This window comes from Mustela nivalis (genome assembly GCF_964662115.1).
Source record: "Mustela nivalis genome assembly, chromosome: 14".
Lineage (NCBI taxonomy): Eukaryota > Metazoa > Chordata > Mammalia > Carnivora > Mustelidae > Mustela > Mustela nivalis.
In genome coordinates, this window is record NC_139033.1 from 17,885,969 (window position 1) to 17,912,469 (window position 26,501).

General features: G+C 52.9%; 1 protein-coding gene and 1 long non-coding RNA gene across 5 annotated transcripts in view; both read right to left on the minus strand.

The window, feature by feature from the left end:
• Positions 1-26,501, minus strand: part of RIMBP2 (RIMS binding protein 2) — a 203,029-nt gene that overhangs the window by 131,304 nt on the left and 45,224 nt on the right. The gene's annotated exons all lie outside the window — the stretch shown is intronic.
• On the minus strand, positions 9,232-11,618 carry LOC309847825. The gene is made up of 2 exons (XR_014302647.1): positions 11,447-11,618; positions 9,232-9,467 (listed from the first exon to the last, which is right to left on the minus strand). It is a non-coding gene; the product is annotated as an uncharacterized lncRNA (long non-coding RNA).

Below are 26,501 nucleotides of genomic sequence, written 5' to 3' on the forward strand. Positions count from 1 at the left end.
AGATCAGCCTCCCAGCAGGGTCAGCCAAGGCCACTGCCAGATGCACGCTCACACGTTTTCACTACAGCGCACGCTTTCATGACAATGGTGTCCCAAACAGGATTACAGCTCTTCCCAGTAGCTACCTGCAGGGCCCCAGGGGAGGGGTTGGCAACGATAGAATCAGGGATTCCTCCTGAAACTAATCTCCTCCGACATTTGTGCAGCCCGTGCTGGGTCAGACACTTTGGAGACTGGTCTTGAATCCTGGGCTCTCCCTGAGAACATAGCCACCGAGCGTAGCTCAGACTTGCTAACTGGTGACGGAAAAGGCCCTGCTCTCCCTGCAGTGCCTGTACCTTCACGTCCAGCTGCGGTCAGTGACAGAAGCCGTGAAACACACGGTCTTTCTCAGGAAGACCCGGGCAGGGGCTGCCAACCCCATCAGGACTGGCACCGTCCCGCGGCCTCCTGAACGGAAGCACTCACACGCACGTCCACAAGTATCCGTACACCTCTCTGTTCTGTTCTCTTCTGTTGTGTTGCTTTCTCTTGAAAAGAGTAGAAACAGACTCATTGTTTAAAAAGCTCTCCGTGAGAAGCACTCATCATGCACCCAAGGACACAGTTCTCTTTCTGCAAACAAAGCTCCTCACGCCCCAAACCAGGTCCTCAGAAATCTCAGCTGGTGGAAAGAGTCGGCCCCAAGAGGAGGGGGAGCCTGTGCCTTTCTGTTCCTCAAGCACAGGTCAGCAATTCCCGATGGCCCGGACCCGACTGAGCATGCATCACCCCCCAGCGCCCCCGTGACCACCATGCACTCCAGCTGCTCCTGCCCAGGAACTAGGGTGACCACCTGTCCTGGTTTGCCTGGGACTGAGGCAGGTGTTCCCCGATGGGAAACTTTCAGGGCTAAAATGAGCAAAGTCCTGGGGTACCTGGGTGGCTCAGTGGATTAAAACCTCTGCCTTCGACTCAGGTCATGATCTTGGGGTCCTGGGATCGAACCCCGCATCAGGCTCTCTGTTCCGCAGAGAGCCTACTTCCTCTCTCTCTCTCTGCCTGCCTCTCTGCCTACTTGTGATCTCTGTCAAATAAATAAATAAAATCTTTTTTAAAATAAATAAATAAAATGAGCAAAGTCCCAGGCAAACTGGGGTGAGTCTGGCCACCAAAATACCTAACATGCTCCTCTGCATTTACGGGAACCTCACCAACCCCCCCTGAGACTCCCGGGCCATGAACTGGCCCTCCTACATACTCCTCAGGGGGCACCTCTGCTCTGCCCTGGCCTGCAGCCCATTCTTTGATGGCTCTACAACCCACTTCCGGGGGGCTTCGCGAAGTCAGACCTGTGGTTCCCCAGTTCTGCCAGCACGTGGCAGAAGGTCCCTGAATGGCGCGGAGCACCCCCCCCTTTCTTCCTGTTACAGAACATGCCAGCAGCACCCACTCTCCTCTCTGAAAAAAGTCCCTGCACATTCTTCCAGCATTTTTATCGGTTTAGGGGTTTATTTTGTACCATCAGACCTTTAGTCCATCTGGAGCTTGTGTTGGTGTGAGGTCTGGAGAAGGAATGCGACAGCATGTGTTATTCAGATCCGCGAGACAGGTGCTCGAGCCCAGCTCCATGTGGGGAACGGTTCTGCCTTCCCACCGGTTTGAACCGAAAACAGTGTCAGATACCAAGTCCTTCTCCGCAGTAACAGTAATGATGACAAACCTTTACTGAACATGTACAGTATCCCAGGCACCAGGGTGGGCACTTTGGACAAGGTCAATACGATCGTTCCCCGGTCTCATCGGCAGACACTGAAATGTAGACTGTAAAGCAGCAATTCTCAAACTGGGGTCCCGGACCAGGACCTCAACTTCACCTTGAACTTGTCAGAAATGCAAATTCTCTACCTGCCCCACCCCAGACCCGCAGAGACAGAGCTGGGTGGGGGGGTCTGCGGTGAACCCAGCTTCCGTGTGATCCTAAAACCTATCCCCCTACCCCAGCCTGGGAGCCACTCGGGTAGGGATTTGCCAGGTGCCACAGAGCCGGTAGGTAAAAGAGGGGACCCTGACCCAACCAGTCTTACTCCAGGATCCGCGTGGGTAAGTGCCACCGGCGTCGGGCCTCGGAAAGGCACGCTCTGAGCAGAGCGCCCCAGGGCTGCATTTTCTCTAACGGGAGAAACTTTTTGTTCACCACTGTTTTAAAAATCTCCAAAAAGCAAAAGCCGGTAGCCCAGCCCTCTACCTCATGACAGACTTCCAGATGCACCTAAGGACAAGCAAAGCTGACAGGCTGATAATAGTGATAATAAGAACTAATCATTACAAAATGATAGCAATAAAACAGCTACAGCTGGTCGAGAGCCCACCACGTGTGCGACGTCCTCGCAAGTGGGTCCAGTCCTCGCTCCTCTTTTCAGAGGAGAAAAACACATGGGGTGTTCACATGAGCAGCCCCCGAGGCCCGTGCTCCCCTGGTACCCGACTTTCTAGGGTGGGGGGAAAGGAAATTTCTCCGGAGAGGAAGCTAAGACGGGGGAGATTGGTGCTCCAAAGGGAGGGTAAGTCCGGTCTGAGCTCCGCGAGGCTCCCTTGTCCCTGGGAAGAAAGGTACTCCCTGTGAAAATCCCAGACTTCTCTGCACACCGGAATCACGGGGGACGCGGGCCATACCCCAGAGCAGCTCAGCGGGGCTTCCGGGGAGGGGCAGACACGCTCAGGAACACTGTTCCCCAATCAGCTTCCAGGAAGGATCGGGGCTCTGACACCCGGATGCACTGAGTGTTCCTCCTGTCTCCTAGGAAACTCATGGAAAGGTCTTCCAGGTAGAAGCGTCTGTGCCAGGAGGGCCGGCCACACACCCAAAAACAAAGGGCGTTCATCACCGAGGAGCCCGTGGAAACCTGTCTCCGTGATGAGCCTTCTCAGCACGACCCAGGAGACCGAAACCCCATGCAGACGACCTCGGCGGAAGCCCAGTCCACCGCGGACCAACAACCCACGTAATTACCCCTAATTAGCAGCCGCCACCCTCCCCGGGGACAGGATGCTAGACTCCCCGGGCAGCAGCAGGGAAGCCAGACAGCCCCTGGGCGACAAGTGCACACTCGGGCTGCGCTCCCTCTGCTTCCCCGTCGGGACCCCCGCCGGGACCCCCGCCGGAGCAATCGGCCCCACGAAGCACCATCCAGACGTCCAGTCTGCTTCGGGGATTCCTGCGGCCTGTGCTCATCAAGGGAAGGCGCGCAGCCTTGGGCAGAGATGAAGCTGAACACCTCCCTGCCGAAGGATGACAGGTGACATCGGGAAAGTAAAAAACAAAAGGTTCTCATCTGCACAAAGTTCACACGCGGAGGTGCTCACGTTTCTCCTGAACTAAAAACCGGTCTGTGATCCTGGTGGAGACCGCCTCTCGCTGGGAAGGCCACCCAATTTCACCTGCCAAAGCAACGCCATTTTCAAACAACAGCCAGGTTCCCTGGGGGGCTCAGGTAAGCGTCTGCCTTCGGCTCAGGTCATGATCTCAGGGTCCTGGGATCGAGCCCCACATCGGGCTCTCTGCTCCGCGGGGAGCCTGCTTCCTCCTCTCTCTCTGCCTGCTTGTGATCTCTATCTATCAAATAAATAAATAAAGTCTTAAAAAAAAAAGAAAAAAAAAAAACTAGGAAGTTAACAGCGAGAACACTGTGCTCCTCAGACGGACGCTTGGCGGCTTGCACAGGGACAGAGCCCGTGTTAGCTAGAACCAGAAACGGCGTGTTCCCCACGCAGTCGGGGTCAGCCACTGTCCCTGTCAAGGGTCAGATGATAATCCTGTCTTCAGATCTTGGGAGCTAGACTCTCTCTGCCACTTCTCCACATATCCACCGCTGAGCCATGCCCCTGTGGGTGACACAAAAGCAAAGGGACATTGCTGTGCTTCAATAAAACTTCATTCGCCCAGGTGGTGGGCTGGATTCGGCCGGTGGTTTGCCCACTCTTCTGCAGTGTTGCAAGCAGAGCAACGAGAACATCAGAGCTCTCACAACCACTATAAGGTTGAGGATGTGGTGTTGGCGTGGACGTCCCCAGGTCACACGCTGTCCCCGCAGCCCTGGAGCTGTGACGATCTGGAAGCCCCGAGGCCCGTGCCTGAGATCCATGAAAGCCTTGAAACCACACCTCCCGCTCACCCCGGCCGCACTGAGGCGCGCCCACAGAGAAAGGGTCGGGGGTCCGTGCAGACCGTCAGCTACGTGTGGTCTGTGTCTTCACCCTCGCCTCACCTCAGTGGACCGGGCGCCAGTCCAGGGAGGGGCTCCACCGCCCTCCGGCTGCGGCTAACGGGCCTGACCCTCCATCCTACTTTCTCGCCACCCGACCTGTATCACTGGTGGGCCCCTCTGCCAGAAGGGTCCCGCAGAATGTGATGTGTCTCATAGCTCCTCGGGCGCTACGTCAGTGGAGGGGGTCGCGACCCATATTTGGCAAACCAATGGGAAGACTACAAGCACAGAGCAGAATGGGATAGCAGGGCCCAGACCAGATAGCACCGAGAAAAGCAGATTCAGAAACTGTCTTCCAAGGCGAGTGCAGGTCCCCATGAATACCGTATCTTCCACAGTTCAGGGTCCAAAAGGTCTGAAAAATCACTATTCTAACGGGACAAGTTCCCAGAGATATTTTGGATTCACCTTTAACTAGAAAGTGTCTTCCCTCTCACCTGGGTGGGAACAGAATGTCGCAAGAAGGTTACTCATCCCTGGGAGGAATGTGACTCTGTTACATAGCAGCGGTGACCCCAGGAGCAATGGCAGCCACCGCGGGTCACATCCGTCCACATGCTGCCTCCTGTGTCACAAGGGCCTTCACACCTGCAACTAGCCCATATGGTAGGCACTAGCAGGCATTACCTGTGAGCCCCCGCGAACACAGCGTAGGTCAATAATGCGCCCAGAGTCTTGCGGCCAGCTGCCATCAGGGCCTGGACTCGACCCCAGGAAGCCCAGCTGCAGAGCCCGATCCCACAACCACCACACACAGCCTGCCCAGAGCCATGTCTGCACCCTTCAGCTCAACTGAGCCTGTTCAAACGACACCTTTTAACAAACTTTTCCAATTGCCTTGAATGGTTCATGGCTGCGCTAACTCCAGAACTGGCAAAGAGCCTTGTGTTAGAGACAGGTGCACGTGTCCACGCACTAAGTGAGGGAAATGAAAATGCTGCCTTTTAGATTTTGACTCCAGCACAACGCTCCCTGGTACCAAGGAGGGCAGACACCCCTGCGGCCAGCTGAGGCACCGAGAGGTTCAAGTTCTGGATATAAGGTGCATGAGAGGCTCCAGAACAGAAGGACTGACACGCAAACGTGGATGTTGGTGGCATTTGCCGACCCAGACAGAAACCTGAAGCTCACACCATGACCCCTCCTCTGTCTGCAAACCTGGCCCAGAGCTCCCTCACCCACGCTGAACACAGCACTTCAGCCGAGAAGAAGGCTGGGAAGACCTCAGAGTCACCAAAGCAGGTGTTGCAAAACTATCCGACATCATGCGCCTGGTGCTCTAGAGGACAGTTCCAGACCCTCGCTCAGGACCCACTCCCTCCTGACATACACACGGTTCTAACCAGCCCGCTGACTTAGTCTCCAATCTGTAGCCGACTGCAGGCAGGCAGGGGAGAGGCCACAGTAAACAGATTCACGGAACTCAGTTCGTGAAGAAGCCAGGGACACCAATGCCATTGAGCACTTACAGTATGCTGGTCGTCAAGCCTCAGGCACCACGTGCATTGCCTGGACTAGCACTCACCAAACCCAGGAGGGGCCCTATCCGGCCCCCACTTCATAGGTGAGGGAACCAGGCTCAGGGGACTTGCCCCACACCCCACACTGCAGGCCTGGACGCAAACCCAGGCCTCAGGCGCCACGACCCATGTTCACAACAAGCACAGTTCCGTGGCAGCCGCCCCCACGGCAGGCAGAAAGCCTCCAGAGGGGACCCACAGAGACATGACCTTGCTTCCCCACCCTGCGCACATCCGACTGGGTCCAGCCTTGCCGGCTCCAGCGGATCAGAGGGTGGACGGAGACAGGCCCCAGCGCACATTCCTGAGCCCGCTTGGCTTTGGCCCAGTCCCGACGATGGCCTCTCGCTTCTGCGGCCACAGCTCTGTTGGATCACTGCCCTCCCCTCGGTGCCAGGGTCAACCAAGCCTCCACATCCACCCTGCTCCCCACCCTGGCAGAACCCCCGCCCCCCCGCTTCTCCTAACCAAGCCCACACACCTGTCAACAGTCCCTTTGTCCTTCCAGACATCCCAGCTGAGAGCGCCCACCGCCTCTGCGGGACCCTGGCCCACGCACCCCCTGACACTGCCGAGCGACTCGCGGAAGGAGCTCGATGCACAGGGGGACCGGGCAGGCAAGCCTGGGAGTTTGGTTTGGTCAGTCCTTCTTGTCCAGGCTAATTCCGTACAGATTTAACCAACTAGAGGAAGAGCCACCAGCAACATCAGGGTCACTCACTAGCTAAACAGAGTTAGTCCGAGTCACCAGGATTCCTGATCTCCGGTGACACCAAACAAACCCCAACACCTGCTGGGCGTGGGGAGGGGCGGCGGAGGGGAGGGAAGAAACTCACCAGCACGTGTGATTCTCTCTTTGATTTCTCACTGGACTGGCAGCCACTGCGTTATGCCACATCCATCAGGCTGAAAAGCAAGCTACAGCCATGGGTTAAAAATTAATTTACTGTCCACCCTGGCTTCCAGCTTGATGCCTTAATTGAATTTCATTATGACAGCGGAACTGAGCTCCAAGGCACAGCTCTGGTCCAGCCTCAAGGCCCCAGCACTGGGGGAGAGGTTGATGAGCTCCGTAATGCAATTACCCTGCAGCACGCACAGAATGCTTATCTCCATAGTCACTCTGCAGTCACCCTGAGTCTTCGTGCATATGTAACTAGAACACAGTTACGATCTACTTCTTCAAAGACATGCTCCATGGACGCGAGCCTCCAAAGGGAGAGAAAGAGAACTCGGTCCTACTGTGGGAAAGCTGGTCTTTGGAGAAACACTGTAATTGTGTGAAACATTTAACTGAGCAGCTACTGCATGGTGCAAATGAGCTAGCCACGATCTTTCCAGCTGAGCGGCACGTCAGTGAGGCAGGTGTGAGAGGCAAATTATGACGCCCCAGTAGCCTCTGGCCAAGAAAGGTCTCCAGAGAGTTCTTTCTTTCTTTCTGGCACGTTTTGTATACTGCTAACAGCCCCATCGCGAATAGTGATCCTGTTAGCATCACAGCACTCCTAAAACAGGTGTCCCACTGCTCCCACTTTGCACATGATGAAACGGGGACCTCCATCTCTCTCCACGGCTTAAACTATCCTAATCACGTCAGCCCTGATAATGCAAAGGTGCATTCTGCATTGTGAGCTACGCCAGTCCTGCCTTGGACACAACCCTGGAGTCGTGGGGAGTGTCCCTTAATGCCTGCCTTCCATCCTGAGGAGTCTCCTCGTACCTCCTAGGGCTGGTGTAGAGTGTGTGTGTGTGTGTGTGTGTGTGTGTGTGTGTGTCTGGAGGCCCGGTTGCCCCGTGCTTCCTCAGAGCCCCCTCCAGCTGGGCCCCTGTCCCATGGAGCCCTGGCAGGACTCATTGTTTTATTTATTTTTAGAGACTACCTTTTTTTAAAAAGATTTTATGTATTTATTTGACAGAGAAAGACACAGCAAGAGAGAGAACACAAGCAGGGAGTGGGAAAGGGAGAAACAGGCTTCCCACCAAGTAGGGAGCCTGCCAGGAGCTCGATCCTAGGACCCTAAGATCATGACCTGAGCTGAAGGCAGAGGCTTAATGACTGACCCCCCAGGAGCCCCTATCCTTCTTTTTTTTTTTTAAGTAATCTTTACACCCAACGTGGGGCTCAAACTCACAACCCCAAGATCAAGAGTCACATGCTCTTCCAACTGAGCTGGCCAGGCACCCCCATCTTGCCACTATTTTAAAGTCAAAATTGACACCCTGATTCATATTCAAAATATGTTAAAAAAATCTTACATATAGAAAAGGAAATAAATAGGCACAAGTCAAATTCAAATTGCTAATAGATGCATGAGAACGTTCAACCTCGTTCGTAATCAAGGATATGCAAATTCGGTTTCCATGCAAATGTGCAAAAAACACACCAGTCCGACTCCTTGGAGTCCTGAGAAGGTGTGGAGCTGGTCCCCTTACACGGTGCTGCGGGAGTGTAGACGGGTCCACCCACTAGCGGGTGGCGGGCAGAGTCCACGACGGAAAACATGTGCTGGCCTCACGACTATTCCCAGCAGCTTCAGCTGGCCTCACACATGCGTGTGCTCGGGGAGGGGGATGTAAGCGCGTCCGTCACAGGGAAATGGAAAACCCCAGGACGACAGTGGGTGAGGACAGCTCGCCAGCCCAAATCATCAGCCCACGTCAAAGGCCTAGTGAGCATGAACACCAGGCTGCGGGCTCCGGCGCCGGAATGTTAGAGTCGCCGAAAAATCTCTGTAAAGATACCATGCATCTCCTACGGAGACAGACACAGGCTTCTAGGTTTACAGATGGATGTGAAGGCGTATTTAAGAACCCGGAGAGATGCAATACCCTAATAATACAATGCATGTTTCTGGGGTGCGACGTGGGTACTGAGGTAGATTCTATAAAGGATAGATTTATAGATTATAGATTCTTATAGATTCTATAAGAAGGAATTGAGCTTTTTTTTTTCCATAATGCTTGATTTATTTTTATTTTTTTTTTATTTTTTTATTTTTTTTTTTTTTTAAGATTTTATTTATTTATTTGACAGAGAGAAATCACAATCAGATGGAGAGGCAGGCAGAGAGAGAGGAAGGGAAGCAGGCTCCCTGCTGAGCAGAGAGCCCGATGTGGGACTCGATCCCAGGACCCTGAGATCATGACCTGAGCCGAAGGCAGCGGCTTAACCCACTGAGCCACCCAGGCGCCCCCTGATTTATTTTTAAAGAGCGATATGTGCCATTGATCTGGTCGCCAATAAATCAATGAGTGGAGAAAAAAAAATGTTTTCAAGTAAAAGACAAAAAAAAAACCATGGCAGCGAGTATAACACACGAAGCTTGACTGGATCCTGATCCAATAAAAATAAAGGACGCAAAATGTCCTGGGGATAACTGGAAGCGCTGACTGAGAGCCAGATCGTAGAGGATACGGGGAATTAATGAGGATTCTTCGGAATGATAATGACACTGTGGTTTCTGTAGGAGATAACTTTGTTATTATTTATTTTTAATCAGAAAGAGAGAGAGAGCACAAGCATGGGGAGCAGCAGACTCCCCACGAGGGGGGACCCAACGCAGGACTCAATTCCAGGCCTTGGGATCATGACCTGAGCTGAAGGCCGACGCTTAACCAGCTGAGCCACCAGGCGCCGCAGGAAATAACCTTGTTTTCAAATGACGCATGATGAAGCCATCAGGTGGCTCAGTGTCTGGATCTGTGACATCGTCCCGAAGGAAAAAAAAAATAAGTGGTAGAGCGATCGATAAACTAGGAAGTAGGACAGGTTTTTACAGGAGTCTGAGCGGTGTGCATGTGAAGGCTTGGCAAACCGTTGTTTCAATTTCTCTATGTGTTTGGCATTTTTCGTAAAAAAAAGTTCAAAGGTAAAGGCCAACGTGTAACTTTGCAAATATAAACAATCAAAATTCCCAAAAGCAAATGCAGTAAAATATTGGCCTCACGATTCCACATGGTGGGGAAAACACGAGTGTTGTTTTCTTCCTCCCAAATTAAAATTAGCACTGAGAACACCCCATTCCTGGGGTGCAGGACCTGGGGTGCACGTCCCCTCCTGGGACGACCACCACTCACGGCCCAGAATAGTTTGCAGAAGGGAAGCCCTGGGTCCCCGGCGATGCAGAAGCACGGCGCGTGGGAAGGGATTCACTTGCCTGCTTTGCTTCCCTACCACGTGGAGGAATGGCTGCAGTGGCCCTGGCGCTGGGGCTGCACGGACGGACAAGTGGAAGCTGGGTGACATGGACAGACGTGCAGCCCTCAGCTCCCACGACAAAAAAGGTCTTGGCTGCCATCCAAACCCCATCCAGAAGTCTGCACATGGCAAAACGCCCATTTCCAGGGCATATTGTAGATGGCGAACTTAGGATATTGTAGAACTTTCTTCTCATTTTCAAACTATGACCCGTGCAGATTTGGGTCCTGCTGCCAGCGACAGCTTTTGTTCAAATGAGGTCACACACCAAGTGAAAAGCCGAGAGACCGCAGCAGTAGTCCAACAAGCCAGGATGAAGAATGGAGGTTCCTGAACAGAAACATAGCTTTTCCTGCCCAGGAGCCCAAGACAGTGGAAGTTTAATTTGTGTGTGTAGATGCGGGGCAAATCCTGTGGTTAACACAGGCATGCCCTTCAGCCATGAACCTGAGCATCCAAAACACTCGGATGGAGTGTCTGAGGTGGCCCGTCTGGTGGGAGGGGGCCCCGACGACCGCTGGAGCCCAGGTCACAAGGGACAGGGCTGCAGAGGGTCACGCTTCACGGACTGTGCTGGGAGCGAGCAGCATGGGGGACCGTGGCTGACCCCACCCCCACAGGAGCAGGTACGGGGCCGCGCAGAGAAGGCGGCTCAGGAAGCGGAGGGGCGAAGCGGCTAGGAAGCGCCGGCCCCCCAGCTCAGAGACTTGCTGTTGGAAACGCACGCTCCGATTCTCGACTCTCTCCCTCCTTCACTCCACGAAGCTACAGAATTCTAAAGCGCGCCCTGCTCTAGCCCCCGGGCTCAACCTCCCCTTGCCTGAGGGCAGGAAGGGGCAAGACACAGCAGAAAGAGCCTGGAGAAACTCCTTGGCCTCACCAGTGAGGAGACAAAGGTCCGGACCCATAAGCGAATAAAACTGCGTACCACAGGGACAGAGGGGAGGCGACAGCAGGGACTGAGGCACACATGGGAGGAGAGGCCGGAGGCAGGAGGGCCGTCTGCTGGGGACCCTTTCCCAGAACCCCACATCGGCCGGCTCCATCCGGACCCAGGCGGTCAACTACACCAGCATGTCTGGGCGCCTCAGGGAAGTTTCAAGAAGCCTGCAGGGTCCAGAGAGACTGTCGAGGCCAGGCCCGTTGGTGAGGTCGGGTCCCTCTGCGGTGGGCAGGGAGTCCGGCCCTGCGGGATGGAGAGCTGGCCCCGCCGCTCACCGCTGCACGGCTGCCAGCCCAGGCCCCTGGCTTGAGGTGTGGGGCTCGGCTGGTACCATGGGAGGCACCCCCATGCCATCCAGATGGAGAATGAGCCTGCCCTGTTGGTCTTCTGTGGCTAGATGAGCGTTCAAGAAACACCAGATCTGGGTCCCCTTCTTCCGTTGGGTGGGGGACACGAGAGCCCTGCTGTTACTGTGTCCCCAGGTCCTGCACCCCAGCCGGCCCCTCCTTCTCCACCTCTCAGGATCGGCTCTGCTCACGTCTGGTGTCATCTTCGGGGTCCACGGCTGTACAAAGCTGGGAGGGCCTACGCCGTCTTGTGTGAACCCCAAGTTGGATAATTTCTAAGAAAACCCCACCAGGCGTGCTGATACTTAGCCAATTTTTTAAATCAGTGAAGGTCTTGCCTCTTTGATAAGCAAAGACCGAAGTGTCAAAACAAAGTCCTGTCTCCTAACAACCCACAGGAGATCGAGGAAGGGACACCGTGAGCGTGAACCGTAACATTACGGCGACTCGCTGTGGTTAGTGACATTGTGCGGGGTGTTCACAAGTCCCCGGGAGACCAGGTCTGAATTGTGGAAGCGTGTGACAGGTATCGGCCAGGCTTACCGCAGGGGGTCAGGTGTGGGGACATTTCACAATATATACAAACATCCAGTCATGATGTCGCACTCCGGACACTAACATGTTCTATGTCAATTATACCTCAACAGAAAATTAATATTTTTCTTAGTTTTGTAAGAAATAAAGCAAATTGCTCCCCCTCTAAACTGCGTTGCCTGCGCACCCCCAGCAGAAAGCCTGCTTCGCTGCAGGAACGCGCCCTGGGTGTCCATCTGGGCTGGCCCGTGGGCGGCCGGACGCTCACTCACTTCTAAAGCCGATGCAAGCAGAGGTGGGGTCATCTAATCCCTTCACTCGGGGCGCTCGGGGCCAGCAGGGATGAGGGGCCCCAGGCTTCCTAGAACTCGCTTCCCTCCCCTCCCCCACCCTCTCCTGTAGTCTCTCCGGCTGCACCTGTGACAGGCATGCTCCCGGGCTGGTCCCTGCGTCCCTGCGTCCCTCAGTCCACCAGGAGCCCGAGCATCTCTGCTTTATCTATCCTGAGCGCTGCCTTCCGGCCCTTGGCTACCAGAGGCGGCTGCCAGCTGGGGGCCCTCACTGTGGGTATGAACTGCAGAAACTCAGGGTGCCGGCAGCAGAGCCACCCCGAACAGGCAGGACTGACTGCTGGGGGTGGGTGCTGTCCTGATGTAGACGGGCCTCGGTCAGGGACTGCCTCGGACCCCTTCTCATCCAACAACCCCATTCCAGACCTGCCACACACAGGCTTGGATTCCTGCTCGAAATGCCCCGAATGGCACATAAGCTCACGTCTGGCAAACGGGACCCGGGGTGCGTGTCCGCCCACTGCCTACCCATGAGGTCCCTACACGCTCTGCTTGGAAAGTTCTCCATCCTGCCCCCTCCGAGGGGTGACTTCAGACCAGGCAGAGGAGGGAGTCGGGGAGACTGATTGGCTACCGTCTCATACCCATGACAGATCCACGTGTCCTCTGAGAAGCCCCCTCCTGGAGAGTTCAAGGAGGTCCCGTAGGACCCGCAGCAATCCAGGTGACAAGGCAGTCTTGCAGAGACAGCTGGGCAGGGCAGGGGCTGGGCCGGGTCACCACGCACTCGTGTCTCTGCTCCCCGGGAAGAGAGGCAGGAGGGCACCTGCCTGGGATCACTGGAGGCTCCGTCCCAGCTAGAGGACAGGAGAATCTTGGTGGGCTCAGGAGAGGCTTCTTTGTTTTTCATCTGCACTTAAATAACTTAAAAAATTATTTCAGATTTTTAATACGGTGGCAGCTTTTCTCCCATTCCTTTATCTGCTTAGTGTTGGCAAACAAGTCTCCAACCGTGTGTCAGGGTCCCTGAGACTGCCCCGGGGCACAAGAGACCCTGGCAGGACTCCTGGGACTCGGCATACAGTGGGGCTCCTGGCAGTGACTTAGCACAGCAAAGGGACACAGAGCAAACTCAGCAAAGGACAAAGGTGCACGGGGCCAAGCCCGAGGGAAACCAGAGCAAGTTCCAGAGTCTCCTCCAGACGGAGTCACGTTCAACTGTGACCACCGCAGGAGGTGCTCTCCCTGGGAGCCCCATCAGAGACTCAGCCCCTGGGCACTCCCTGAGACGCCCTCCACCCAGCACGTGCCAATGTCCAGACCACCCGAAGAAGAGCTGGTAGTCAGGTGAACCCCGTGGTCAGCCTGAGCCCCTCTTGTCACCTAGGGAAGGGTGGGGACCCTCCCCACATCCGAGGTCCCAGGCTCCAGCCACGGGCCAGCCTTGCCAGCAGGCCTGCGGGAATGGCAGGCTGGGGCCTGGGAGAGAGAGCGCCCTCCCTCCATGGCCAGGGCCCCCAGAGGGGAGACGCACACTTCCCTGCCCGCCCAGCCCACCCCTGAGCTGGAGAGGAAGGCTCAGAGCTCGTGTCCTGCTGCCCGAGAGCATCATGGGCTCGGCCACCTTGATAATGGCTCTGGCCGCACGGGGACACTTCCTGTGTCTCTCTCTTCTTTGCAGTTTTTCATAAACAACACATGATTATTTTAGACTCTGATTGTCACCTTGTTTCCTACACTCAGGAGGCACCAAATGCCTCCGGGGAGCCTGTGTGCCCAGCAGTTGGCTTCAGACCCCACCTCTCCCAGTTCGGTCCCCGAGCCTCCTTACCCCTCTGGCCCGCGGCCCCCACCTCCACGGTGCAGGTGACGGGCACGCACAGGTGTTCCCTCTCCTCCCCCCAACCCCACCAAGACTCGTCCATTCCTCCGCCGAACGGAACCTCAGTGGGCGAAAAGCAGGAGCAGCCCTGGCTACCCCGCAACATGACGAAAAAGCCGTGTTTGGAACATAGTTTTAATGTCCCCGAGTTGACAAGACAGTCCGGACAATGAGGGAAAGATGGAGGAAGCGACGTGCGGGAGACCCCAGGGGAGGGCGGGAGGACCATCCGAGCGGACCCAGGGTTTGCGTGGGATGGCCCCCCTTCTCCCTGACCCCCAGTCCAGAACTCAGGGCTACCCCCGCCCCCCCGCCCCGAGGATCACAAGAGCTTCCCATTCTCGTCCTGCCTTGGCGGACCCAGGGGAGCTCCCAGCGGGCGCCTGCCTCTCTGAACTCACCAGCCGCCCCTCCCAGCAAGCAGGGGCCCCAGTTTCTAACCAACAGGAGCAGGTGAAGTCCTTCCAATGGCTCTGTCAGCACCCAGGGGCTACCAGGCTGCACCTCAGGGGTGACAGAAAAGAACATGTAGAGGGGAGTCCCAGCAGCGTGGGGCGGGGGCTCGGGGGCCAACACGGAGGGATGCAGCCCCCAGGACAGGAGACGGCGGGCTCGAGGGCCAGTGGGGCAGCCGTAAATAGCCTCTCCCTCTGCAGGTTTCGTATTCCGTGTGGGGAACACGGCAAGCTCCGGCGTGTAGCACACAAGGCGACAGGCCCCAGAAGGGCCTGACGGTGAGCTGGGAGTTTGTATGTGATCACGCGACAGGGAGAAAGGTGGGGGAGGGGACACGTGTGTTGCCGGAGCGTGTGGAGTGCGACGTAAGTGTGGAACTGAACAAACATGCCCAGCAGATACAAGGAGCAGTTTTCGTGGACAGCAACAGGCCTCTCCCCGCGGGTTTCGACTCTCTGCCCACCTGCCTGTAAGACCCCGGTGCTTCATCCAGACCAGCGAGGTGAGGGAGCCCCACAGAGGGGCATCCCAGTCCCCCGTAACTGCCTCCCAACCTTCTGCTCTGGACAAAGGCATCAGCTTGCTCCCCTTCAACAGTCTCTGGCCCGGCCTGAGAGGGAAGCACTCCCACGCACACACTCGCACAAATATGTTGAATTTTTTAAGGGGCCGACAGTCTGGGCTCTTGGTCCAAGAGCAGAGGATGTCTAGTGTCCCTTTTCTGGGCTCTGCTGCATTAGCTCCTCCAAGAGAAGCGTGAACCTGTCCTTAAACAGGCAGCGACATGAGGCACAAGCCCACATTCCGTAGCTGGTAAGGGATGCAGGATTTGAACCCAGGTCTGCCCACGTCCAAAGGGTATGCTTCCCTTCAGCAGAAACTATACTGTGTTTTCCTAGCAAATACTGCCCTGGGGTGTGAGCGGGGCACTCAATAAGAGGTCTGGTCTAGCGACACACGAGTTCCATCTGTGGGCAGAAGTGATGGGTTTCATCCTGCGTCAGCTTTCCTTAATGCTAGAGGCTAGAGGCTACCTAGAGCACAGCCTTGAGGACCCAGAGGCAGAGACCGGGTTGGGCAGGAAGGAGCATCTGGAGAATCTGTGACGGGCAAGAGGTTTGGTGGTGTCATGTGTGCTGGTTAGGACATCTTAGAGGTTGCTAAGAGCAATGAAAAGGGCTTCAGGTAGGGCTAGATCAAGAAGCTCAGATAACAGTGCTATTTCTTCCCATGGATCTGGGCTGCCTTCCTCAGAGCTGGTTTCAACACCTCACTCCCCACATGATTCCAGGCTAGCTGCTGATCGACCCAGGCGTTTTCAGGTTTCTTATGCACACCCAGTAGGAGACAGAGAATACCTCTATGGCAGCATGGCAACAATCCCAAAAGCCACTCTGATTGGACTGACTCAGGCCACATGTATGGCTCTGACAGCGTCTAGAGAGGCAGAAGGCCCCTGATAGCTGGCCCAGGTCACATGTTCGATCTCTAGAGTCGGGGAAGCATCTGCTTCATGCAAGCCTCGTGAATTGAGAAGCTACAGGGAGTCGTGGACCGGCCCTCACAAACCTCCAGCACCCTCCGCCTAAGACACCAGGCCCCTGGAGGCTCATTCCTCCATCCCAGAAGAACATGGGCGTGAGCCACCATGCAGCTCTCCCCCTCTGCTCAAGATGCTGTGGTGCAGGCAGCATGGAGGAGGCCCTCCTTCTCTGGTCCCATGCTCTCTTACTCCCCCACTCCACCCCTGCTGACAGAGGGGACCAATGCCAGGAAGGACCTCCTGATGTCCCTACAATAGTTGGCCTCCACGTTACTCACTGGCATAGGGCCCAGCCTGCAGCAGGAGATGAAACCCCCGAGGATGTGCCCATTCTTTTTTAAGGGGTAATTAACAAGCTAACATTTAACCCGATTTTCTCTGAGAAGGACTTTTTGTGTTGACCTGATTAAAGAAGCAGGGGATGTAATTAAGGGGAAGGTTGGGGTACTGATTACAAAAGGGGCGTGAATGATTATGTGGACAACAGATTAAGCCCCACCCCCGATACAGTGGTAGGCAAACAAACTGCTAACTCAGGGCCCTGACAACATCCTTAATTCTTCATTTGCAAAATTGCTTTAGGGATCAGTGAGCTTCTTAGAGTTCTAAAATGGCCCAGAGATCTGCAAGTCAGTTGATTAGTCTTTTTCTAACCACAGGACACCATCTCCAAGCTGCCCAGACAACTGAGCTGTGCCCATTCCGCCGACATAACTGAATTTGTGTACTTCCTATTAATTCAGGACTTGGGTCTATCTGTAGACCCGTGAGGGCGCAAGGAACCTGCTGCGAATGTCAGAGAGTACACATTCGACCTAAATGCCTGGTATGGCCAAGAGCCCTCTGCCGACTTTACCGAACCTCCAGCTGAGATAAGAGCCATCCACCTTCTCCGAAGGAAAGGCATATGGTGAACATGAGATGGGTCCTTCATGGCACCCATGGTATTTTCAAAGACACACCCGGCAGACACTTCATTAATCATTGATTTGCAGATCATAAGATCATCATCACCTCAATATTCTCTCTCCTATTTATTTTTTTCAATGAGGAGGGCTCTGTTGGTGCCAAAATGTATTGGACTCTGAAACATTTCGGTGGAAACCTGGCTGGTCCCCAGAATCCAGTTCGATCTGAGTCACAGCGTGGCTTTCCCCGTGCTGACTCTAACTAGTGTTTTGTTACCTTGTACTTCCAGCAGGATGTCCCACTTACTCTGGTGATACACTGTTTCTTTTTCGAATAGACTGAAACAGTACATTAACAGTAAAGGATATAGAATAATATGGGAAGCGGTAGTGAAGTTGCTGATAGGGCAAAGGTCAGGGAAGTAGTGATTCTCATAAATAAATATTTGTGAAACAAATGAGCTCATTATATATCTTCCAAAACCATAGGTTTCCAGCCACCTGCTCTGAAAGTCCATAACGATCACACTGGCTTCTCCCCTTCTTCCTGTGCCGGCAGGATGGCTAGAGATCACTTTTCTGAACCCATGTGGCTGTCTTACGATATCAGATCCATTCAGCAGCTAGTCGTGCCTTAGTCCTTCCTCAGTCTTCCACAGTACACAGAGCAGAAGCGCTAGATAAAGTCTGATAATTGATTTGTCCCCTTTGTCTTTATGCCTTTATACAACCTCTTCTCTAGGGCCTCTGGTTCTCCTCCTCCAGGAAGCCCTCCTTGGTCACCCTGACCCATAGTCTCTTTATCTCTATGAAGAATCTGTCTTGGTTTGCTCTGCATGTGTTCCCCATGCTTCGGGTTCTAATATCCCAATTTCCCTCTGGGAACTTGCTGCTCAGCGGGCACATGACCCCAACCTGGCCAAGGTGCCAATTATCCTCACCCAAATCATTGTTCAAGGAAGAGACTAGGTCTTGGGTTGATTGCCCAGATTGTCCCTTCAGAGATGATCCTGGGACTTCTGTTGAACCACTGGTAAGAAGAAGCTTCTTTTCTTCTCATTTAAGTTTGCTAGAAGAGCTCAGCCTAGGGCTGCTGGCGGCCACCATGGGGGAAGGAGCCTGCTGAGAGGAAGCCGCTCCAGAAAACAGGAGGGGGCAGGAAAAGGAAAAAGACTATAAACCCTGGTGACATCACTTCAGCCTCTGGATCCAAGAATGCCTGAAATCCTTCTTTCAATAAATACCCTATTTTTCTTACACCAGATTGAGTTGACTGTTCCTTCCCTGGACACCAATACCATTGTGGCTAACCATCCTTTGAACCCCAATAGCCCATCTTATCTGTACTTACCCATTTGAACAGAGAAATATACTGCATTTCTGTGACTTCACATGACCTTCTTTGAGGATCCCAGTCATGGGATTTGGGACCCACACTTAACTCACATCTTCATTATGTCGGTAAGGACTCTATTTCTGAGTGAGGTTACATTCACGGGGACCAAGGGTTGGGATCTGAACAGCTTTATTTGGGGGCAGGAGGCAACCACGACAGCCACCACCTTGCAGTTCCTGGGAACAGAGATGTCAGGGCAGAAGCAGCAGCTCCAAAAGCAGAAGGAGGGAGACAACGCGGCTGTGCCGGTCAGTGAGGTAATGGGCCTCGCCTGAGGCGCACACACACCTGGACTTCCTTCTTTCACCCAGCGCCAGAGTATTATGTCTTGTTTAAGCCAACTGGAATGGGTTTTCTATTATTTTCAGCAAGAAACGCTCAAATTAAATGGGCACAGTGTTTCCCAAGCGACGGATCTCATGAAGGCAGAATGGTCCCCCCAAAGCAGGATGGGTTCTGAGACAGTGACCAAGATGGGTGACCAGGCACTCGGGTCTACCCACCCTCTCCTCTCAGTGAAGACACACAGACAGGCTCCTCTCCAAGCTTAGCGTTTCCATCCTAAATGTCCCTGGTACGCGGAGTGCTCAGGGCTCCTGTTCCTCATCCCAGGGCACGTGAGCCGACTCCTGTCTGCCCCCAGCTCCCTGCCCTCCCCCAGGGGGCTTCGTGGCTTCTCACACTTCTCAGCCAAGTTTGAACAAACATCCGGATGGGGATGGGTTTTCACCAGGGATCACAGGTAAAAAGACTTCTTCGAAAGTGTAGAGACAGTCTACGGCCATACCACCCTGCACGCGCCTGATCTCGTCTGAAGTGTAGAGACAGAAATATTTTTGTATAGCTTCATGATGTAAATAACCTTGACGTGAGACTCCCAGCCACCCTAGGCATGTGGAAGGCTGTGCAGGAAGGGGGCAGAAGACGGCCTTCCCTCCCACCCACCGTCAGGGTGACAGGCCATCTGGAGAGCAGGGGAGGTAGGGAGTCTGAAACCCACCACTCACTTTCATCAGAGAGGAGTCTGTCTAAAAGCCACAAGTTCACGGGCTTAGAGCTGATGCTCTAAGCTGTTTTAAAAAAACAAAACAAAAAAAAAAAAAAAAAAAAAAAACTACCTTGTAGGAAGCTACCTGGGAAGAGAAGTATGTCTTCCTCTGGGCTAGTATTCCTCCAATCCATGACCCAAGTACTCTGGAAGCTTTCTGTGCTCACAATGTGTAAGAAAAACATTCCGGTTGCTGGAAATACTGATGCCATTCACCAACCACACCACCGCTGTGTCCCCCTGGCTTCTTGGTTCCCTGGGAAGCACACCCCCACGCCCTGAGAAACCTACACCTCCCAGGTTTGCAGAGTTGGGAGCTTCTGCTGGAGTTCACCTGCACCAACCCAGTGGGGAATGAAATCAAGGAGAAATCAACCTAGAAAGCCATAGTTCTGGATTAAGAGGCCTGGGATGCTTTCACGGGAAGCAGGAAAGGCACGGGCACTTCTTTCCGGAGAGACTAATGAGGAAGGATCCTTCCTCTAACAAAGGCCTGTCGTCACAGGAACCAGACACAGTCTGCGGCCACGGATTAAACACGCAGCTACACCCGCCCTCACGTTCCTTGGCGGTCTCCTCTTGGAACCTGAAGGCTCTCTGTTGTCCCGGGCCGCTGGCTGGGCCCTGCTAAGAGCTTCCGCAGGGCAGACACACTGTTGCCTGGTGACTAACTGGTGACAGGGACAAGTCCACGTTGGGCAGCAAATCCAAAACGCCTTTAGTCTAGACACGGCAACTGGACAGGGTCACTAAGGACGTCACCCAGTGGGGGGGCACACTGTCCTTGGCCCTTTGTTTCCAGGAGCAAACAAACCGACCTGTGGGACAGAACTCTCCCGGCCGCCATGCTCTCGGAGGCATCACAGGCCGGCAGCGTCTCTCCAGAGCCTGTCCCCCACCCCAGCAATTCAACGCGGACCAGGAGGCTCTCGGGTCCCCGCGACAATGGGAGTGGAGGACTGTGGGCCCCACTCACTTTCCTTCGGGCCACGCACCACGGCTGTGTTTGAAGGATCTGCTGAGAAAGGCAGACAGGGGTCCCGCACTTGTTTCTTGAGCCCAGCCCGGCCAACTGAACATCAGCCCCTTAAACTTAGGTCTTGATAAGAGAGACCCAAAGACCACCAGCAGCGGCTGGAGCAGATGTCCCCTGGCAGGATCTCGTAGAGGACAATCCCTTCATACCCGCCCCTGCCGAGATTCCTAGAACCTCTCCTTCCTGCTGTTTCCCCTAGAAATGTCCACTGCTTGAGACAGAACTCAGTTATACTGCTGCTGCCCAGTGACCCTGCGTGGGTGTGCAAGGGCTGCTGCGACAGAGCTCTCCAAACAGAAATCTACTGGATCCCAGCTCTGGACGCCCACAGTCAGGGATCCGGTCCAGGCGTTTCTCCCAGCCTCTAGTGTTGGCCAGTGGTCCGTGGCCATTTCTTGGCTTGTGGAAGCATTCCCATGGTCTCTGCCTTCCCGTCCCCATGGCAATCTCCTTGCACACATCTGTCTAAATGGCCAAATTTCCCCTTTTATAAGGATACCAGTCCCATTGGATCAGGTTCCCCACAAATGACCTCCTCTTAATTAACTTTGAAAAGATTGGAAGTCTTGGGCTTTAGGACTCCAACATCTTTGTGAAAATACAGTTCAACTCACCGCAGACCTCCATGTGGTCCAGAGTGGCTGCCCACACAACCCACTGAACACATGGGAACCTACAGGCCCTGGCTGACTGGCTGAAGAGGCATGCACAGGCATAGACCCCTCCACAGGAGGAAGAGGTGGCCTGGCGGTAAAGAGGGAGCATGGTCATTCTTCTAGAGGGGGTGATTACCCTGGGGGAGCTTGGAAAGTCTTGAGCTTGATCACAGGGCTTCAAGAAATGGGTCTTCTGAAAGATGAGTGTTAAGGTGATAGACTTCCATTACCGCAAAGCAGGGAGCCCAAGCTGTGACAGTATGAAGCTCTGCCCGCCTGTCTGAGCCTAACTGTAGATGTGTCAAGATGGTGGGGAAAGAGCACCAGGCCTGTGAATGATAAACCCATGATTGAGGGGCTCTGATTAAAACTAAAACCAACACAGAGGAAACTGAAATTCCCAAAACATTGTTTGAGCTCCTGGATCAAGCCATTCCTGAAGTTAACACTACCCTCTCTTCAATTGTACCGGTCCATTAACTTTCCGTGACAAATACAATAGCATAAAGCATAGCCCCCAAAGACCTTTCTTAGCTACACAGCAGCCTCCTTTCTCTATAGGGAAGAAAAAAAAAAAAAAAAAAAAAGGAGCCAAGCAAACTTCATTGCAGGGTCTGGGTTTGCCAAGAGACCAGAGTGAAACAGACGCTGTCAAGACCCATATGCCAGAGCTGAAAGTGCAAGCTTCACAGCAGTTCCTGAAGCCCCTGCCAATCACATTTGCACTCCCTTTTGCTTTCCCTTGCCCTGGTGGGCCAGCCGAGGACCATTACCGCATGGGCCGTGTGTGTGTGAATGACCCACCGGCACCACCTGCTTGCCCTGAGAAGGGCACCAAGATTTCCATATCAACAGAGCCCGTTCCACTTTGTGTTGTCTATTTAAAAAAAGAGAACGAAAGAAAATGGAATTTAAAATACATAATTGTGTTAGTCATGAAGGGTAATGACATTAAGAACCGTTGTAACAAGACATTTCCACACAAACGACATTATGCCGAGACAGTCTGTCCTGTAAGCGAGGCCCCGGAACCGGAGGGCCAGCGATATCTAGAGGCTGTCTCAGCCACAGTCCTAGGCATGGGGGCTGCTTGCAGCTCACAAGACTGTGGCTGCCTTGGTTTCCCCAAACCTCACGAGTTTTACCACCTCTGTGTGCCAACTATTAACTTACTCTTCTTCCGTAAACAAGCAGGAGTGTTTTACAGATAGAAAGACACTGCAAGTGGCACCTGGGTGGCTCAGTGGGTTAAGCCTCTGCCTTCAGCTCAGGTCATGATTCCAGAGTCCTGGGATCAAGCCCCACATCGGGCTCCCTACTCATCAGGGAGCCTGCTTCTCTCTCTCTCCCTCTGCCTGCCACTCTGCCTACTTGTGCTCTCTCTGTCAAATAAATAAATAAAATCTTTAAAAAAAAGAAAGAAAGAAAGAAATACACTGAAAAAGGAAGCTTTATATTGCCACCATGAAATCACTGGTTAAATGATAGTTAAATTTTTCTAATACATAATTCCTTTTTTCCCCCAAGTAAATATATAACTGTATCTGGGTCTCATTGGCTGTTTTTGTCTATTCTGTAACCTGTAGAAGATTCCAGAAATACTGCTGGATTTCCATATTGCCATCACCAGCCCAACAGTCACAGCCCAGCAGTCCATCCCAGGCCCGTCCAGACAAAATTCTCCACAGAAGCAGAGAAGAGGGATTCGCTCCCTCTCCGACCCCACGGGCTGTTCCAAGAGCTCCCGGCTGGGAGAAACAGTTCTGGGAGAAACAGTTCTCACCTGTTCTCACCTCTCAACCCCAGGAGGAAGGAGTGATACAACTCATCTGAGATGTAGCAAAAGAGCAGATGGTTTGGGCCGAACTTCCAAGATAAGGCTAGGTCATTTCCTCCCCACATGAGTGACTCCTGGCCTCAACAAATATTGACCGAACGCCTACGATGTGCGAAGTCAGGAGATTAGACCACGGCCCGCACACGAATACGGAGCGGTCCCTGCAACCAGGCAGACTCATGACGCACGGCAGACTTTAAAAAGCAGATTATGGGGCCCTGGGCTGGCACCATGGGTAAAGTGACCAACTCACGATCTCAGTTCAGCTCGTGACCTCGGGGTCATGAGATCAAGCCCCATGTGAGGCTCTGCATGTATCCGGGGCCTGTCGGAGAGTCTCTCTCTCCCTCTGCCCCTCCACCTGCTAGCCCTCTCATTCTCTCAAATAAATAAGGAAAAACTTGACAACAGAATTAGTTACCCCACGACCCAACAATCGCACTACTGGGTATTTACACCAAAGATACAAACGCAGTGATCCGAAGGGACATGAGCACACCAATGCTCATAGCAGCAATGTCCATGATAGCCAAACTATGGAAAGAGCCCAGACGTCCACCAACAGATGAATGGATAAAGAAGATGTGGTGTATATACGTGGAATCCTATGCAGCCATCAAAAAATGAAATCTTGCCATTTGCAACAATCTGGATGGAACTAGAGGGTATTATACTGAGCGAGATACGTCAATCACAGAAAGACGGTTCATATGATATGATCTCCCTGATATGAGGAATCCGAGAGGCAGGGTGGGGAGTCATGGGGGGAAGGGAAGGAAAAATGAAACAAGACGGGACCAGGGAGAAAGACAAACCATAAGAGACTCTTAATTTCAGGAAACAAACTGAGGGTTGCCAGAGTGGAGGGGATGAGAGGGATGCAGTAGTTGGGCGATGGACAGCGGGGAGGGTAAGTGCTATGGTGAGTGCTGTGCATTGTGTAAGCCATTCACAGACCTGTACCCCTGGGGCAAATAATACATTATATGTTAATTTTTAAAATGCCATCAACTCTTACCTTGAAAAAATAAAAAATAGGGGCTCCTAGGTGGCTCAGTGGGTTAAAGCTTCTGCCTTCAGCTCAGGCCATGATCCCAGGATCCTGGGATGGAGCCCCGCGTCGGGCTCTCTGCTCAGCAGGGAGCCTGCTTCCCCCTCTCTCTCTGCCTGCCTCTCTGCCTACTTGTGATCTCTGTCTATCGAAAAAATAAAGAAAAACCTTTTAAAAATATATGAATAAAAATTAAAAATGAAATAAAAATTTTAAAAAGTGGATTATAACGAAAACAAACACAGAGTCAGCTTTTTAAACTTTAACTTTTCTATCCATTTCTGTGCACGTAGAAGTACACGCACACTTGCAGATGTTCTGGAATAATGTGCATGCGGGTAAGGACGGATGAAGATGTCACTGTGGTACTGTGGGTCGTCCTTGAACGTGGTTAACCATGGCTGGTTAACGGGCCATTAGTTCATTAAATAGGTGCGTGTTAACAGTGAGCGCTGTCGGACGCTCAGCAGCCAGGCCGACCGCCCAGAGCCCCTCGCAGCACGTCCGCACACCAGAAAAACTGTTCACCACCAACGCCTGTGGGCGAGCAAGACCTGAGAGCAGGTACACACCTGGAAGACAGCCCAGCCAGAGCAGCAGGGTGTCGGCAGTGCCTAAACACCCCAGACCCCCTCCCTCGGGTAGGATGAGTCCATGCTATGTCCTGCTGTCTCTGGGAGTGTCCCCACAGGATGGAGGAGCCCCACAGCCCGCAGTGGACACAGCTGGATGGCCTGGCCTGCCCAGACTTCCTCCCTTTGCTGCCCGGCTTCCCCACTGTGCTCCCAAGTTTCCTGGCATCCCCACGCAGCTAAGCCAGTCGACCTGAATCCCTAGGTCGGGTTTGTTCTGGAAGGACCAAGCCAAGACACTGTTATAGAGTTACCACTGGATAACACGCAAACTCTCTACAGTATGAGGTAGTCTGCTAATATGCTAACATGGAAAGATCTCGGAGAAACAGTCTAAAACCAGAAAAATACGAATCTGCAGAAAAATCCATATGGTTTTTTTTGAAGCACATATATTATAATTGAATTTCCGCAGCTGTGCGCGTGCACACACACACACACACACACACACACATTAATATGCAGAACAGGATCCAAAAGGACTTAACCGTTGACAGTGGCTAGCTCAGTGAAAGCGAGAGAGTAAAAACACTCAGGTTTTTACAAATTGAATATATTCATTTACTGCTTGAGCAATGACACACTCATTGTAAGACTATCAGGGCAGAGTGTGCACATGCTTAGACACACACCACACAGACCCCACGCTGTGTTTGCAGATGCGTCCACATACCAAGACAGTGTGTCTGTGTGTGCCCATGTGTAGATCTGGGGGAGGGGTCATCTGCAAATTCAGGAGAGAACATACAGTGGTGCACAGTGATTGCCCACAGATCTATATGGGTTTGAGCTTCTTGCCTTGACACACCTCTGTGACACGTGACTCTGTGTTTATTTTAATGATTTATTTACACAGAGGGGACCCAACCCCAGCTGGAGGGAAGGATGTAGTGGTGTTGAGAATAAATATCACTGCAGATTTATAGGTAAATTGCTGCCCTCGGAGAGCCTAAACCCTGCAGTCATTAAAGCGTTTTTAAGGTCCTTTTCACTTCCTTCAGGCCGAGGGACCTCTCAGTGAGCCTCAGCCCCCGCTGAGACCCACTGGCTAGACCTCCTGTTTCGAAAAGCCATGAGGACCTATTTTCTAATTGCTCTCCCTTCACGGTGAAATAATTCAAACATTCCATTCCCTTCCAAAGTGAGAACAAGAGCTAAATTTAAACGCAATAACTTAATGGTGCATCTGCGATCCCGAGCAGCCAACAATCTATCAGAAAAAATAAAAAAGATCAGCCCGTTCCGAATATAGGAAAGATCCACACATGCATATCACTCCTTTCTGTTGCTTTCAACCCCAGGACGACCAAAATAAAAAAACATCCAAAAAAATATTAAGCTTTTGAAATAACCTGTCTATTACCCCTAAGAGAGCCGAGTAACGTCTGGGCACCAGAGGGCACCCAGAATAAATGAACTTGAAAGAATTACACACTAGTAATGATGCACATCACTCAGTTCAGACACGAGAGAAAAGAGAAAGTGTTCCTAATGACACAATTTGTCTGTTGAGGGCACACAGATAAACATCTCTTGTTATAAATGACATCCACTGTAGAAACAGACACGGTTATACCAATAATAATGAAAGAGAGAAGGTCTGGGAGTGTTTTCTAGGCGTATTCCCATCTCCCAGGGCCCTGCATTTACTAACTAAATGACGAAATGTTTTTGGCTCTGTAGTAATGAGAACAAATGGTTACCAAGTACATATCCTAAATCTGAAACAGCTGAGTTTCACACACAGGCTCTTTCTGCCTCCTGCCAGGAAAATGAACACATAAAATAGAAATCAGGGGACTGGGTGTGAACTCAAGTCTACTGAACACATACCGGCGGAGTCCATTCCTGTCACCGTCTTCACCAACCCGACCATGATCACTCTGATTTCCACCACCATCACCACCATCACCAGCATCACCACCATCACGATCACCATGACCATCACCACCATCATGATCACCATCATCAACATCA